The sequence below is a fragment of the Schistocerca americana genome, chromosome 1, assembly GCF_021461395.2.
Source record: "Schistocerca americana isolate TAMUIC-IGC-003095 chromosome 1, iqSchAmer2.1, whole genome shotgun sequence".
In the NCBI taxonomy this organism is placed as follows: Eukaryota; Metazoa; Arthropoda; class Insecta; order Orthoptera; family Acrididae; genus Schistocerca; species Schistocerca americana.
In genome coordinates this window covers 1,211,656,728-1,211,669,535 of record NC_060119.1, presented here as the reverse complement: position 1 = coordinate 1,211,669,535, position 12,808 = coordinate 1,211,656,728, and positions in this window count along the sequence as shown.

Below are 12,808 nucleotides of genomic sequence, written 5' to 3'. Positions count from 1 at the left end.
CAGGTCTACTAAAGAGACTGCTTACACCACGCTTGTCCGCCCTATTCTGGAGTATTGCTGTGCGGTGTGGGATCCCCATCAGGTGGAACTGACATCGAAAAAGCACAAAGAAGGGCAGCTCGTTTTGTATTATCGCGAAATAGGGGAGATAGGGTCACAGACATGATACGTGAATTGGAGGGGAATCATTAAAACAAAGGCGTTTCTCGTTGCGACAGGATCTTCTCATGAAATTTCAGTCACCAGTTTTGTCCTCCGTTTGCGAAAACATTCTGTTGCCACCCACCTACATAGGGAGAAATGATCAATGCGATGAAATAAGAGAAATTAGGGCTCACACGGAAAAATTTAAGTGCTCGTTTTTCCCGCGTGCCGTACGAGAGTCAAACGGTAGAGAGACAGCTTGACGGTGGTTCACTGAATCCTCTGCCAGGCACTTTATTGTGAATAGCAGAGTAATCACGTAGATGTAGATGTAGGTGAGACTGGGCGTCCAATAAGCAGAAGGTTAACTGAACACTTGAGATATATCCGCCTCAAACAATACAGCAAATCAGCGGTAGCAGAACATCAGAAACAGTGCAGGATGAAGATCGAATTTCGAGAGGCCCTCGTACTGGCGAAACAGCCGTTTAGTTTGAGGAGGAACATTAGAGAGGCCAAAGAAATAGCCAAGCGACCCGACAGTATGAATAGAGAAGACGGATAGTGACTTCCAGCGTCCTGGCTACCAGCAGTGACAGCTTTCTCGAAGGACAGCTCTCGCAAAGCAACAGGCGTGCGGTAGTCCACAGCAGCGGAGGGTACACATGAGTGCTGACGCGCCCTAGTCAATACTAGGCGGTTAGTAAACAACGCTGCGCTGCAGTCGCCGCTCAGTTTCCTATTCGCCAATTTCCACCAATGGCAAGCAATAACGGAAACTCAAATTGAAAACGCCTATTTCCGCCAGTGACAACACGCAATGCAAAGACCAATAAAATGAACTCCTAATACCTTTCCTCCTCACCCTCATATCCAATGACAGCACTCCTCCACCGTATACAAGTAACCAAACTAGTTCTCGTTCAGCAGTTAGCAACACACCCTGAGGAGGGCGTCTTGTAGCAGTCGCCGAAACGTCGGAATTTGGTAGTTGACAATGCCGCCTCAAACCCAGAAGAATTTTATTGACTATGATAACTGCCGCGGAAGCCTACGCTTACAATATGTTCTTCATCTCCACCATTAAATCAATTGGCCCCTTATCAAGTACATCATAAGTCAGCGCTCGCACGTGGCCCCTTCTGGCCCATAAGGATCCAACTATAACAGTACTTCCTCTTAATTACGCAGTCAATATGCGGAACACGCACAAAAAACGGTGAAATAGCTACCTTAACTTTTTCATCTTGAAAGACAAGAGAGGTGCGTTGGGTAACAAACCCGGGCAAGCTCAGACTGTTTCAACAGGACCTCACCAAGACCTATGCACAAATACAGTTACAAAAACACACTTGTACTACTCTACTGACATCTCGTAGCACCCATCTAGAACTAAAAGTAGCATGATATGCCATCTAGCATTCATCATAGGGGGTATACCACACCCCCACACACGACTGCTAGGTTAAGAGATTCTGGATGCCCTAATATTGTACTAGTGACAAGAACAGTCACCATATCATCAGCAGTGACATGTGTGCACTGTACATGCCAAGCAAGTCATTGACTGTACTCTGCACACACTTCAGCATCTACACATATGCAGATGCTAAGCTCTCAAAATTCTCGTCTTTGGCATCTAGGGATGAGCCAACATTGTCCACTAGTCACCCACGATTAAATGTCTCCCGCTGACGCTGTGGACACGAATAAGAAACGGAGCTACTACGAGTCTAGTGTTGAGGGCTGCATACATTAGAAATCAAGTTGCTATCTCTTCCATTCTGGCTTCCTTCTCTTCCGCTTCACTACCAAAGTCTCAGAAGGTTACACGGTGTTTGCTTCCTTCTTGTCGATTCGTTCCCTTTTGCTACAGCGTGCATGAATCGTGAATTAGTACAGAGGTTGAGCGCACCATTGCCACTGACAGGACGAAAATGATCGATTGACAGGATCAGGTGGCATATAACGAAGCTTTCTGATACTGTGGAGCATTTAAGATGAAAATTAAACGGTACATTGTGTACCGAAGTCCCATAGAGGAATGACACCAAGAAAAATTTCGATGATGTAATCTCCATTTTTCTGACGAAATAAACACAAAGTTCGTCTAATGCAAACGAAAAGGGTGTATTCTCATTTACTCTACCTCTAAGACGACAAAATAATATATGCTCCATCAAATGAAAACGGGGCCCAGAGTAACGGCTTTTCTATGTGCCTGAGACCTAAATATGTGCTATTTGGTTATTCTTTCAGATACGGCAGCTAATGTTTGTGGAATAATAGCATATTGTTCATATCTGTAACTTTTTCCAAGAGTGCTGTAAATTTACTTTAATAATCACCATGTAGAAAATGCACCTACGTTTCATGCCCTAATTTCTTGTACTGTCGTCAGTAATCAATAATGTATCGAAAGTTTCTACGTCAATGTTATTGTTAGATATTTTATACAACATACATTAAATATTTTAAAAAATATACAGCACTCTTTGAAAATTTTTATACATATTTATACATATGTACTTTTACATACAATCATACCTTTTTTGTGCCATTAGTCTTCAGACTGGTTTGATTTGGCCTGCCTTGAATTCCTCTCCTCTGACATCCTTTTTATCTCAGAGTGGTACCTGGAAACTACGTCCTCTATTATTTGCTGAATGTATTCCACTCTCAGTCTTCCTGTACATTTTTTATCCTCTACAGCTCCCTGTAGTACCATGGAAATTATTCCCTGATGTCTTAACAGATATCCCTGATCTCTTAACAGCCATACTATCATCCTATCTCATCTCCTTGTCACTGTTCAAAAAAATTGTTCAGATGGCTCTGAGCACTATGCGACTTAACTTCTGAGGTCAGCAGTCGACTGGAACTTAGAACTAATTAAACATAACTAACCTACGGACATCACACACATGCCCGAGGCAGGATTCGAACCTGCGACCGTAGTGGTCGCTCGGCTCCAGACTGTAGCGCCTTGTCAGTGTTTTCCATATATTCCTCTCCTCTCCGATTCTGAGGAAAAACCCCCCCATTTCTTAATTTATCAGTCCAACTAATTTTCAACATTCTTCTGCAGCATTACATCTCAAATTCTTGGATTATCTTCTGTTCTTGTTTTTCTACAATCCTTGCTTCACTACCATACGATGCTTTCTCTAGGTGTACATTCCCAGAAATTCTTTCTTCAAATTATGATTATGTTTGGTACTTGTACACTTCTCTTCGGCACACGTATACGTTCATATATATGTATATGTACAAATACACAAACATTTATGTCTGCATATAACTTATGTGCCTAATAATACACACATTAATACAGAGTGTAAGGGATTCTACAATCCTTGCTTCACTACCATACATTGCTTTCTCTAGGTGTACATACCTAGAAATTCTTTCCTCAAATTATGATCTATGTTTGATACTTGTAGACTTCTGTTGGGCACACATAGACGTTCACATTTATGTATATGTACAAATATACAAACACATATGTAAAACTATGTACCTAACAATACACACATACATACAGTGTGTAAAGGATATAAGGGAAGGTATATTTGTATGTGGTACCTTAATATGTACTCACATTAGCATGTTAGTTATTTTTCCTCTACACTGAACAGTTTTCCAGCAAACATGTCACATACTTTGCTATCTGATGTTTTCTCCACGGTTGTAACTGCACCAAAAAGTGGACTACACCTATCAGTACAGAAAAAACCGTTTTGCGTCCATGTATCCAACCTCAACACCTGACCTGCTGCTCAGGGGAAAATAAACATTAATATGACGCTCTTGCCACCTGTATGTGGATGTATTACCCAAGCTAAAAAGATATGGCTTCTAACAACTATAATTTGAGTCTGCAAATGATACAAATACTGATGCAACGGTGTTCAATACAGCTTCCTCAGTCACCAATAGAAATCATAAATTTGGGCAACACAGTATAGAGGAGTACCAATGATCTAGTGATACTGATCAGTTTCGACTTCATGTAGAAATCATCTTTAGAAAATGAGCGCATTCCGGCTGCTTCCAGCGACTTCTTAGAACCTCACACAGCAACAGGATCGTAAGCAGTTTATATGAAGTCGAAACCAGCCATTAATAAAATATTATTGCGATGTTGAGTGTTGTTTTAACCCACATATGCAGGGTGTTCCGAAACTGTTCGTTTAAATTAATACAAGAGGTAGAGAACATGAAAACAAATATATTTAGTTACGTAACATGCAGATGACATAGTACTACTAAGTGAATCAAAGCACGAGTTGAAAGAAATTTGCCAGAAAATGGACAATTACGCACGCAAGGTAGGGCTCAAAGTGAATCGAGACAAAACAGAGTTCATGCAATTAGGAAGAAGACAAGAGCAAGAATAATTTCTTGAGATAGATGGCAAGAGGTTCAAGAGAGAACACCAGTTCAAATACTTGGGATCTTGGTTTACCACGGACAACAACATAAAAATTGACATCAAGGAAAGAATAGCAGTGGGAATAAAATGCATGCATTCCCTCAGAGAGACGCTCGGCTCTAAATCGATCTCAGTGAAAAGATGAAAATCTACAACGCAGTTATATGCCCAGCAGTAATGTACGGTTCAGAAACATGCTGCATGACTAAGCGACAAAGGGAAAAATTATTCATATTTGAAAGAAGAGTAATGAGGAAGAGATGGGGACCAGTTTTAGATAACGGAGAATGGAGGAGGAGGAAAAACGAGGAAATCTACCTTCTGATGCGACAACCAACTATCCCACAGAAGATAAAGAGCAAAAGAATGCAATGGGTGGGCCATGTAGCCCGTATGCCAGACGGAAGACAGGCGAAGATGGCACTAGCGGGGAAACCAAACAACAAATGCCCCTTTGGACGACCAAGGCAGCGTTGGATGGACGAAGTGGCGTAAGACCTAGCAGCCCTGGGAATTGAAGACACCTGGAGGAACCGGGCCCAAAACAGGAAGGCAGTCTGTGGAAGCAGGGAGTTTGTGGAAGCAGAGAGTGGTGTGCATGGCCTGTGATCGCTGAATATCTATCTATATATGTAACATATGCTCCCTGATGGCAATTTCTGATGCTAGGGACGATTTACACAGAAAGTAGTTCAGCAGGTTAACTACAGCAGCGTTATTCACAGGAACTGCTCGAAAGCCTATATGAATGGAGTACATCATTGGACCAGTGACTGTCATGTGCGTTCGGAGATTCCTGCCTTGTCTGCAAAGGTACCAGCAGTGACAGAAATCTTAGCGACGACGTCTACTGTTTCCACAAGGATTTCATACGCCAGCTGCTTCATATGTCTCCAGAGAAATAAATCTAGACTCGTAACGCCAGGTGACCTGCACGGACCGGCCAAAGGGCTAAACCTGGCTCGCAGATAATTCCTCACAACAAAGCTGAAATGGGCTGGCGCACCATAGTGCTAGAAGGACATACTCTGTCTAACATTTGAAACGTCCCCTTTCAACAATTATACATGACTGTGCTTAAACTGACACACAATATTTTGTTAGCGCAACGCGATCTGACTTTCAAAATTCCCTACAAAAGAATGGCCCTGACTAACATTAAACTATACCTTTCACAAATCACTTACCTCACAAAAATCTTCGCTGCCCAAGCTACTGCAATACAGCGAGCGCAACTACTGCCAGCTAAATAAAAGATTCAAACTATGGAAGGCACTAACTACTGATAGGGATAGTTAGCAAATGAAAGATGTTAATAGAGAACAAACAATGTATTTACCTTGATATTATCATATATAAATATAGCAGTTCATGACAAATTTCAAAACTCCGCCATCTCTCTCCCCACATCCACCACTGCTGGCGGCTCACCTCCAACTGCGCAACGCTACGCGCTGTTCACATCCAGCTGCCGCTGCCCAACACTACAATGGCGAGTATTACAACAATGCAAAGCAGCCACAGACTGCACACAGCACAGCCAGTGATTTTCATACAGAGGTGGCGTTACCAATAAAAAAACCTAAACAGCCTACTTACATAGCCCCCATGCACCCCACAAAAAATTTTACAAATTGGATTGGGCAGTGGCCAATACAGGTTTGAAAAATTTTTTCATAATTACAATAACAAAGAAATCAAATGCACACACTTATTGATACAATGTTGGTCAAAAGCTAAAATTTTCTCACAGTCCATAAAGATAGTCCTGACCATTCATCATAATAGTAATTACAGGTTTTTTTTCACAAAGTCTCATTAGTAAAAGAAATTGCACACAGAAGTAGTGGATTTCCATGCAGTCTTGAAGAAGTAGTGTTGTCCTTCCAACGGAAAGACAGTGCTGACTCTTGAGATGCTGACAGGTAATGGGCCACAATGGAGCAAACCCACAGCAGAATCAGTCGAAATTTTGAAGAGTATTGGTGGGTAGGTCATCACAGAGCAGACCCACTGGAGTCCTGGTAGAGATTGTGGTATTGGTGGGCCACCAGAGGTGCAGACCCACTGCAGTCCTTGTAGAAATAACGGTATTGGTGGATCATCAAAGATGTAGACCCACTGTAGTCCTTGTAGAGATAGCCAGCAGCCATCTGTTGTGACTGTGCAGGTGCACAATCACCATTGAAGAGTGTTGCGGATAATATAGCAAGTCCATAAACCACCACTTGTGCACTCACAAAGTTTTTGGAATTGTCCTTAGAACCAGCAATGCTGTTATCAAGTCCCTTGCTGAATTATTAACACACGTGCAAACACTAACAGTCCCTACTTCTCACATATTGTCCATATACTATGACCAACAGAAACGTGTGCAGTGAAATGTTACTTAATTTGAAGAACTGGTAACAATTACAATTTGGTAACATAAAAATACAATAACAAAGGTACAAAATACATCATTAAAGAACATAATAATACAGATAACATTTGTAGTACAGGCTTTACAAAAGAATAGAAATAGACATATATATCAGTGTTACAGGAATTATGACATAAGTAAATACATAAAGATCACAAGAACTTTTGAAACATCACCTTCACATGTGAGCATTAGACAGAACAGAATTAATAATGTCTAACATCTTTACAAAGTAAATAACATATTATTAATGCCAATTATATTCGAGGATAACAGTATTCCTCATCACAGTGAATGTAGCTTAATATTAAAAGAAGAAAAAAATTCTATGAAACTACACAGAGACAGGAAGAAAAATACACAAGGGTACACAAACATATAGTGGGATAACACAAAAAGAAAGGACAGGGTTTGTTGTACTGCAGTATTTTGCATTATTTCTCGGAGATCTCCCTTCATTCGTCATTATTCCCAAAAAGTCCTATCTATACCTGCTTTCTGTATTCTATTCATATTTCTTTCAAAATAAATATGGCTCATTGTACAATACTCATTTAGGTTCAAACCGTTTTCATGTAACTTTCAAAGCATTCTTCCCCTATTCTCCATAGTTCGTTTCTTATAGTCTACCCCCTCTTAAGCTAACTTAAATCTACTGAGCTCAGATATTAAACTAAGGGACGAGGCAATGCAGCAGCACATAAAACAATTAATATAAACAGCAATGAAAAAAATGGAAAATTGCAAAGCAAGCTACAGTATAAATTAGCAAAAGTCAAATTCAATAACACTATGCCTGGCAAACAGCAGCAACTTATACCTAAACATGACATAGCTCAAGCAGAAAAAATAGTACACTAAAGATAACAATGCAGATAAGGGAAATGTATAATCACATCTTAATGTCTAAGTAATTAAAGTGGTGCACCACAACAACTGATTGTAAAAAGAAATATTACCATGTACTTGAAAAGAAAATTACGCGTTACTGTTACTAGTTCCTTCTTATTGTTCTTTCCTTTCCAAGTGCTCCTTTTTTTTAAAGAATGTGGATTACAAAATTATCATTTAATAGATCTGTTGACAGAAAGTGTTCACATTAGCAAATGCATCTAAGTTTATTTTATAAAACTAATGCTGTAACACAGCTGGAAAACAGGTATCAAATGAAATAAGCAATTACGCAAACCAAAGCATAAAAACATCATTCAATAGCTATGTGGCATTTCGTAAGTTAGTAGAAATTCTCTCAACTCTCATAGAAAGACGCTTGTCATAATCAGGTGTGCAGATGTAAAAATATTTCTCGTCATTTCATTAGGCATTTCAGTAAATATCAGAAAGTACGATATGTTTCCAAGTAATCAGCGTGTCGGATTTGCGATGCTTTCTCGAATGACAATGCCCAGTATAATGGCCTCCTTTTTTTTTTTCTTCCTGTGCTCTGAAAGGCACGCACTAATGGCTTTTTCTCCAGGCGTCTGACACAGCTGGGTGCCCACGACGCATTACATGCAGGTGGTCACTTAACTTTCTTACGGAAATCTTTACCGCTACAGTGACAGTCTCATATAAAAATATTTCACAGGTCAAGAATTTGCGTTACAAATCTGTAGAAACAAAATGCTATTGATATAACAGTGTCCAAAAAAATTTTCGTCTGCATTGTAATACATTCACGCATATACACACACATTTCATAACTCTTAAAGTACGTTTCTTGGTTTCCAACATCCTTTTCATAAATCAGAGTCCCTAAACACTACTCATTATTCCTTACCTCATTATACATATACAGATTCGTCGACACTTCTTCAATATTTCATCATGAGAAATACATAGCATAATAAACATTCCTCAACAACATAATACACATCGTCGTCGTAATAATAACATCATAACACTTCAGTCAAATCTCAAAATCGTCGTAACTTCCTCCAATAATTTCTAAGCCTAAAAAAATTCTCTGCTCATGTCAAAAGTGTCAGCTGCCTCAAACGTACTTTAAAAATCATGATCTCATACCAAATACATCATTCAAAGCTCTCATAGTATCACAATGATTCCGAAAAAATATGAACAGTTTACAAAGTACAGACAAAATACAGTTTCATAAGTGTGAAGTTATCCAACTGTGTAATTACGTAAACATCTGTCACTGATGTAGTAAAAAAAATGTTTATCTCTCAGTTACATGATCAGATAGCTGTGTAATTTGTGTGTTAGAGAAATATGGTACCGATGTGTAAAGTTGTATAAGCAAATACCATATTAGCTAGGGCTCCTTGTGCTTGCCAAACACATGGTACACAAAGTAAGCGTGTACCCCCCTGAGGATTAATGTAATTATACCCTCAGGTGTTACAGATTACAGCAATGAAATGAAATGTATCACTGAAAACCTTTGTATCATTGTACTTCAAATATCTTTAAAAATAAATGTTTTAAGTACAAAATTAATCACTCAAATACGTGTCCTGTAGCGCTAAATGTGCGTCTTGTTGCAACATAATCTCTGTGGAAGTGTCGTAGTTATCGTCCTCCGAAAGCTAAGTTCTGCAGAAGTCAATGTACTTACCTCATGATAAACAAAAGTAAAATGCTTTGTGTATAGATATCGTAGTTATTACGCTTATTGTTGTGATGAAGAAAGTACTGTACTGTAACGTATTGTTGTGCTACGGAAAACCCTGTCTCATTGTAGCTATACTACAAAAGTTACTACTAAAACCTGTTTTACTTTCCAGAAGAATTCAGAAAAACTGTGCAGATATAGCGTCGTGATAAAATCGTGTAACTGTCACATAAACTAACACTGTGTCATCTGGTATCTCACAGAAAGTACTTTAAATCCAGAATATATTTTCAGGTCAACCAAAATGTTGCCTTAAAATCTCATTAGCAGTACTGGTAAATGTTCTAAGTATGTGAGCCTTATAGTCGTTACGTAATCGTGCAACAAACAAGCAAGAATGTACAAATACAATTACACTGTGTCATCTGTTCGCAATAACAATGCATTCGTAATTTCTGTTTAAATAAGTTTTCTTGGTTCTTGACTGGATATTTAACTTCAAACATTGTTGCATGGTAACAGTTTCTGAAGCATACTAGTAACGTGAAGTGAAAAGTTTTATGGCAAAGACAAAGTTAAAAAGCAGATTATCTTTCAATAAATGGTTTTACATGTGAAATGTGGTGTAAACCTTTACTCTTCCTAGTACGCAGAGTTTCAACTTCAACGCAATTATCATGTGGTATACGTCGGATTCTGTATGGTCCATTGTAAACTAGAAAGAATTTGTGACTCAAGTGTTTCTTCTTATGTGACAATGAATGAGCTTTAATGAGAACTTTCTGACCAATATACAATTTCTTTGCATTTGCTTTACCGTGTAGTTTTCTCCTTTTGTCTGCTGCAGATTTTATATTTTTAAGAGCCAAATCAATTATGTCTTTGTGTCGAAGTTTACGTGTATTCGGGAAAGATACAAGCTCTCTGATTCTGTTCGGTGGTTCTTCATTCTTCAGTACAAGAGTAGGTGGTAAAGCAGTGGAATCATGAGGCATTTCATTCAGCACGTTTTGAAATAAGTGTAAATATCTGTCCCAATGCTGATGCTTTCTGTGACAATAAAGCCTGCAGAGCATATTTATTTCTTTCATAATCCGTTCGGAGGGGTTACAATGTGGTGAGTACAATGAAATAAAAACAGGTTTGATTTTATGGTTGCGAAGCATGCGTGACCAAACAGCAGATCTAAATTGCGGTCCGTTATCTGAAATGACTTTAGCAACGTGGCCAACTTCACGTAAGAAATTTTTAACAAAGGCGTTGGATACAGATCGTCCAGTGGCTTTACGTAACGGAGTGAAAGAAACAAATTTTGAAGTAAGTTCAACAGCGACTAGAACGTACGAAAATCCATTGGATGTTCTGACAAGCGGTCCCAAGAGATCAACAGCAGCAAATTCTTTTAATTTAGAAGGAATGATAGGAAACAACGGAGCACGATGTGAGACAGTAGATGGTTTCGCCTTTTGACAAAGTTTACAAATAGACAAGACTCTTCGAATTCGCTTTTCCATATTGTTAAAATAACAAGTCGTTCGAAGAATATGATAACATTTTCGTGGACCAAAATGTGCGTAGCTGAAATGAATGTACCAAATGAGCTTATTAACAAAATCGTCAGGAATGCAAAGTACCCATAGCTTGTCATCAACAGTGCAGCGTTTGAACAGTATGTTGTTTCTAACCAGATAATAATGCCGAATCTGTGTGTGTGTCTTTTCATGCCATTTGCTCTTTATGTCTTTCCAAATCGGATCTTTATCTTGTTCATGAGCAATGTCCTTTAAAGATGTGGTGATGAAGTTTTCAAAGGCGACTTTCTGAATGTAAAGAATACTGAAATTTTTCTCGAGGTTGCCTTCTGTGGTACTTTTCTCAAGCCCAGCCGGTGCGCGTGACAGTGCGTCCGCAACAATGTTCTCCTTGCCGGGAATGTAGACTATTGTGAAGCGGAATTCTTGCAGAAACAATGCCCAACGTTGTAACCTGTCATGATTTAATTTTGAAGACATAAGAAATTGTAATGCACGATGATCACTGTATACTTTTACGTGCTTACCAGAAAGAAAGAAACGGAATTTGTTAAATGCCCAAACGATAGCTAAAGCTTCTAATTCAGTAACGGAATAATTTTTTTCAGATTTTGTTAGCACTCGGCTAGCAAAAGCAATGGTTTTCTGAACGGTAGTGTCATTTTCTATGGCTTCTTGAAATAAATGGGCACCAAGACCGACTTTAGAAGAATCCGTGCTAAGGCAGAAATCTTGTGACAGATCTGGATGAGCTAAGATTGGCGCGTGAAGTAACGCTTCTTTCAAAGAATTGAATTCCAATTGTGCTTGTTCGTCCCAGTTCCAAATAGTATTTTTTCCAGTGAGAGAACAAAGTTTTGGTGTAACAAGAATTTGCATATTCAGGAAACGACGGTAAAAATTTACGAGACCTAGAAAACTGCGGACTTGTCTTTTTGTAGATGGAACTGGAATGGCTCTGATTGCTTCTAACTTTTCAGGATCCGGCTGAATGCCTTCAGAAGAAATAATATGTCCCAAAAACTTCACTTTTGTCCTACCGAATTCAGACTTTTCCAAGTTAACTGTAATTCCAGATTCTGCAAAAATATGTAACAAATTGTTGAGAATGCGATTATGTTGTTCCCATGAAGCTTCTGCTATCAGAATATCGTCCACATATAAGGTGATGTGACGTTTTAAGAACTCAGGTAATATGGAATTTAACCCACGAATGAATGCTGCCGAAGAAATGTTCAAACCAAAGGGAAGTTTCCGAAACTGATAACCAACGCCGAAACAAAGGAAAGCTGTGTATTTTCTACATTCTGGATGAAGTTCGATCTGATAAAAGCTGGATCTGAGATCAATGGAAGACAACACTTTTACACCATTAAAATTTTGAAGAAGTTCTTCCAACGTTTGCGGCCTGTCTGTTTCAGGAATAATGATCGTATTGATTTGTCTCGAATCTAAGACAAGCCTGATCGATCCATTTTTCTTCTCAACAACATGTAACGGATTGTTGTATGAGCTTACTGCAGGCTCAATAATGCCCTCATTAAGCATAGATTGTATTTCTGTTCTAACACGGTCCCTATAATGTGCTGGAATTGCATATGGTCTAACACAAAATTTAGTATGCTCACGAACACGAAATTGGTATTGAAATCCCTTGATTGTTCCTGTTTTGTGAGTAAAAACTGTGGAATGTGCTTGTA